The sequence below is a fragment of the Schistocerca serialis genome, unplaced genomic scaffold (genome assembly GCF_023864345.2).
Source record: "Schistocerca serialis cubense isolate TAMUIC-IGC-003099 unplaced genomic scaffold, iqSchSeri2.2 HiC_scaffold_1420, whole genome shotgun sequence".
NCBI lineage: Eukaryota > Metazoa > Arthropoda > Insecta > Orthoptera > Acrididae > Schistocerca > Schistocerca serialis.
The window spans coordinates 2,090,066-2,096,030 of NW_026047648.1; positions in this window are offsets into that span (position 1 = coordinate 2,090,066).

The following is a 5,965-nucleotide window of genomic DNA, read 5'->3' on the forward strand; positions in this document are numbered from 1 at the left end:
TGAGCGAGAGGTCTGTTCAAGGCTTCATGAGAGACACTGGACTGCACCTGTGGCACCTGAACTGCCGCACGCAGGAGCCCTAAGACTTGGCTCGTCAGTGCACCGGCGGCCAGTGGGGGTGGGTGCTGCCAACTCCAGAGCTTGAGTCCAGCCTGCTCTGCACACTTGCAGCCTTTGCCGTCGACTTCCCGCCTGCCTTCCAACACGCTCTCACCTCCCGGAATCACACCCTCTTTACATCCCCCACCATGGCCTGTCAGCCCACATTCATACAGGAAAACAAAAATCCTCATCATTATAATGGACATATGAGGGGTGTTCAGTAAGTATCGCAACACTTTTTCTCTGCCAACAGCTATGTTTTATTCAGGGTACCAAGACACCGTACTATTCCCCAGTTCTCTGGCTCCTAAACTCTATTTCTGAACACAACGTCGGTTCAGTGCGACACCCTTACGCCGCCTCATTGGGAGGGCCTCATGGCACCACTCTACTGGGTGATGACGGAGCCAGCCTCCTGCTGCATCGATAATTTCCCCATCATCCACGCACTGCTTCCTGCAGTGGTTATCCTTCATTGGGCCAAACAGATGGCAATCGGAATGTGTGAATTCAGTGATGTAGTATGCACGAGGAAGAACAGTCCCATGAAGGTCTGTCAGCTCGTCTCGGGTGTGTAGACTTGTCTAAGGCCTTCCACAATCATGGATGACGGCGGCGTGTTTGTTGCTGTCAGAAGTAGTTCAACTTGCCGCGAAACTGAAGTAGATGCTACCTGTGAGCTAGAGGTCATTGTTGGCAACCGGTATACAATCATAATTGGATCCTTTAACCGACCTCCCAATTCAGATGATTCAGTTGTTGAAAGGGTCAAAGAAAACTTGAGTTTGATTTCAAACACCAACCCGACTCATACGATCACAGTTGGTGGTGACTTTAATTTAGCCTCGATATGTTGGCGAAAATACATGTTTAATTCCGGAGGTACGCATAAAACATCATCGGCAATTGTGCTAAACGCATTCCCTGAAAACTATTTCGAGCAGTTAGTTCGTGAGCCCACACGAATACTAAGCGGTTGTGAAAACACACCTGATCTCTTAGCAGCAAATAATCCTGAGTTAATAACGAGCATCAAAACGGACACACGGATTAGTGAACACAGGGTTGTCGTAGCGAGACTGAATATTGTAACACCCACATCTTCCAAATATAAACGAAAAATATACCTATTCAAAAAAGCAGATAAAAATTCATTTGACGCCTTCCTCACAGGCAATATCCACTCATTCCAAATTAATAATATCAGTGTACACCAGATGTGGCTTGAATTCAAAGAAATAGTATCGGCAGCAACTGAGAGATTTATACCAAGTAAATTAACAAACGACGGAGCTGATCCTCCTTGGTACACAAAACAGGTGACAACACTGTTGCAGAAACAACGAAACAAACATGCAAAATTTAAACAGACGCAAAATCACCAAGATTGGCTATCTTTTACAGAAGCCCCAAATTAAGCGCGGACTTCAATGCGAGATGCTTGCAATAATTTCCACAACGAAACACAGTGCTCCCAAAGCAGAGTTACTAAACATAGTCTTCCGAAATATCTTCACAAAAGAAGACGAAGTAAATGTCGCGGAATTCGAATCAATAACAGCTGCCAACATGAGCAACGTAGAAGTAAATATTTCGGAGTAGTGAAGCAACTTAAACCACTTAATAAAAGCAAGTCTTCTGGTCCAGGCTGTATACCAGTTAGGTTCCTTTCGGAGTATGCTGACGCATTAGCTGCCAACTTAACAATCACATACAACCGTTTGCTCGACGAAAGATCCGTACCCAAAGATTGGAAAGTCGCACAGGTCACACCAATATTAAAGAAAGGTAGTAGGAGTAATCCACTACAATTCAGGCCCATATCATTGACGTCGATATGCAGCAGGATTTTGGAACATATATTGTGTTCGAAATTTATGAATTACGTCGAAGAAAACGGTATATTGACACACAGTCAACATGGATTTAGAAATCGTTTTTCTGAAACACAACTAGCTCTTTACTCGCACGATGTCTTGAGTGCCATTGGCAAGGGATTTCAGATTGATTCCTTGTTTTCGGATTTCCAGGAGGCTTTTGACACTGTACCACACAAGCGCATTGAAGTGAAATTGGGTGCTTGTGGAATATCGTCTCTGTTATGTGACTGGATTTGTGATTTCCTGTCAGAGAGGTCGCAGTTCGTAGTAATTGACGGAAAGTCATCGAGTAAAACAGAAGTGATTTCTTGCGTTCCGCAACGTAGTGTTATATCTACATAAACGATTTGGGAGACAATATGACCAGCCGTCTTAGGTTATTTGCAGATGTCGCTGTCGTTTATCGACTAATAAAGTCATCAGAAGATCAAAACAAATTGCAAAAGCGATTTAGAAAAGATATCTGAATGGTGCGAAAATTAGTAGTTGACCCTAAATAACGAAAAGTGTGAGGACACCCACATGAGTACTGAAAGGAATCCGTTAAACTTCGGTTACACGATAAATCAGTCAAATCTAAAGGCCGTAAATTCAACTAAATACCTAGGAATTACAATTACGAAGAACTTGAATTTTAAGAAACACATATAAAATGTCGTGGGGGAAGCCTAACCAAAGACAGCGATTCATTGGCAGGACACAGATCTACTAAGGAGACTGCCTACAGTACGCTTGTCCGTCCTCTTTTAGAATACTGCTGCGCTGTCTGGAATCCTTACCAGATAGAATTGGCGGAGTACATCGAAGAAGTTGAAAAAAGGACAGCACGTTTTTTATCATCGCGAAATATGGGAAAGTGTCACTGAAATGGTACAGGATTTGGGCTGGACATCATTAAAAGAAAGTCGTTTTCCGTTCCGACGGAGTCTTCTCACGAAATTCCAGTCACCAACTTTCTCTTCTGAATGCGAAAATATTTTATTGAGACCGACCTACATAAGGAGAAAAGGTCACCACGACAAAATAAGGGAAATCAGAGCGCATACGGAAAGATATAGGTGTTGGTCCTTTTCGCGCGCTACACGAGATTGGAATTGTGTAGGTGCTTCGATGAATCCTCTGCCAGGCACTTAAATGTGATCTACAGAGTATCAACGTAGATGTAGATGTAAAATTCAGTTTACATTTTTGTGACGGCAAATATGCAGAAGTCGTTTCTTCAGTTCACTGAATGTAGCGCAGTACGCTTCAGATTTGACCTTCGCACCATGAGGGAGAAGATCGAACAGAATAACCCCTTCACCCCTTCAGACTCCGACAAGTCCGACGCCATTACTTTACCAACTGACGGTACAGTTTTCAGTTTTTTCTTCAGAAGTGGGGTTGTGTGGCGCGACTCCATGGATTGCCGTTTTTACTTCGTTTCGAAGTGATGAATCCAAGTTTCATAGCATGTGACGATGTCCAACAAAAAATTGAAACTATCAGTCACGTAACGTGCAAGCATTTCCGCACAGACGGTCCTTCCATGAAGTTAAAATCTTCTGGGCTATTAGGCCGCTTCATATTTCCTGTAAAATAATCGACGTTTCGACCTCTCTACTGGGATCTTCTTCAGGATCTTCCGGTGTCCACTGCTGCTAGAACAGTCTTTCTGTTAGGCGACGAGAGGAACCCAGCGGGCGCACACCTTTGAGTAGTTCACGTGGTGGACGGGTGTGTGAGCGCTAACAACACGGACGTCCAATTCTGCAGCGAGATGTCTGAGTGTGATCCGTCCATCATCTGGAATGAGAGTGTCCGCACGTTTCAACAGTGCAGGAGTCACAGCTGTGTGTGAACGGCCGGCACGCGGCAGATCGGAAGGTCTTGCGCGACCTTGTTGCGATAACGTCAGATGCCTCGCCCAACGACTCACCGTGCTTTCGTTCACTTGTAAGAGGTCCACGATTAAGGAATTTGTTGCTGGCGCACTCGAGCAGATGTAATTTCGATGGATTTCTCGCGCTGCCTGTGATATGTAAGCTATAAGAGAATCTGAGACCAAAGAGCAGTGATGACTGCAGTAGGAACTGTGTAGCAGCAGGAGTAAGTAGTTGCTAGCTAGCAGTCTGGTCTGGTGTATCGTGCTGGCTGGGCCGGTCGTGGTGGAGCGATGGCGGAACCTGAGCGTTGTAGTATAAGGTAAAAGCAGCCTCGCGCATTTGTAGTATTGTTATATCAAGTCCCATGTAAATGTTTAAAAAAGAAATCTCTTAATAATAATCTTTCTCATAAAAAGTAACTGTTGACAATCATTCATTTCAATTTAAAGAATTTACTAATTTCTCCAATCCTTGGTCATCCCGATTATTGGAAAGAAAAATCATTTGATTCTTTTTTTACATGACAAATCTATCGGCCAGCATTGCACTTAGCTGCGCCACAAAAAATTCTTATAGGAGCAGATATATACGCGTTATCCGGCGACATAATTAAGGTAAGATTTTTCAATTTATTCAGAATGAATTTTCAGGGCCATGACGCAGCACTGGTGACGTCCAAAATTTACCAGTTTAAATTCACAGTCATTACTGAAAGGTTATAAGTGAGCGACAATTTTATTGAGAGATTAGTCACATTTTTATTATTGGTAGGTTACGGAATTTATGTGTTGGTAGGTTACGCTAAATGTCAATGTTATGGTTATATTTTTTACTGTTGGGAGGTTTCGGAACTTTTGCTGTTGAGAGGTTACACTAAATGTGAATCTTATTCATATTATTCTACTGTGGGGAGGTTACACACTGCCACGTCACCGTAGACATTCTGCACGCGCCTATGAGTATCTAGATCTAGATCTATACTCCGCGAGCCACCTTACGGTGTGTGGCGGAGGGTACTTATTGTACCACTATCTGATCCCCCCTTCCCTGTTCCATTCACGAATTGTGCGTGGAAAGAACGACTGCTTGTAAGTCTCCGTATTTGCTCTAATTTCTCGGATCTTTTCGTTGTGATCATTACGCGAGATATATGTGGGCAGTAGTAATATGTTGCCCATCTCTTCCCGGAATGTGCTCTCTCGTAATTTCGATAATAAACCTCTCCGTATTGCGTAACGCCTTTCTTGAAGTGTCCGCCACTGGAGCTTGTTCAGCATCTCCGTAACGCTCTCGCGCTGACTAAATGTCCCCATGACGAATCGCGCTGCTTTTCGCTGGATCATGTCTATCTCTTCTATTAATCCAACCTGGTAAGGGTCCCATACTGATGAGCAATACTCAAGAATCGGACGAACAAGCGTTTTGTAAGCTACTTCTTTCGTCGATGAGTCACATTTTCTTAGAATTCTTCCTATGAATCTCAACCTGGCGCCTGCTTTTCCCACTATTTGTTTTATGTGATCATTCCACTTCAGATCGCTCCGGATAGTAACTCCTAAGTATTTTACGGTCGTTACCGCTTCCAATAATTTACCACCTATGGCATAATCGTACTGGAATGGATTTCTGCCCCTATGTATGCGCATTATATTACATTTATCTACGTTTAGGGAAAGCTGCCAGCTGTCGCACCATGCATTAATCCTCTGCAGGTCCTCCTGGAGTACGTACGAGTCTTCTGATGTTGCTACTTTCTTGTAGACAACCGTGTCATCTGCAAATAGCCTCACAGAGCTACCGATGTTGTCAACTAAGTCATTTATGTATATTGTAAACAATAAAGGTCCTATCACGCTTCCCTGCGGTACTCCCGAAATTACCTCTACATCTGCAGATTTTGAACCGTTAAGAATGACATGTTGTGTTCTTTCTTCTAGGAAATCCTGAATCCAATCACAAACCTGGTCCGATATTCCGTAAGCTCGTATTTTTTTCACCAAACGTAAGTGCGGAACCGTATCAAATGCCTTCCTGAAGTCCAGGAATACGGCATCAATCTGCTCGCCAGTGTCTACGGCACTGTGAATTTCTTGGGCAAATAGGGCGAGCTGAGTTTCA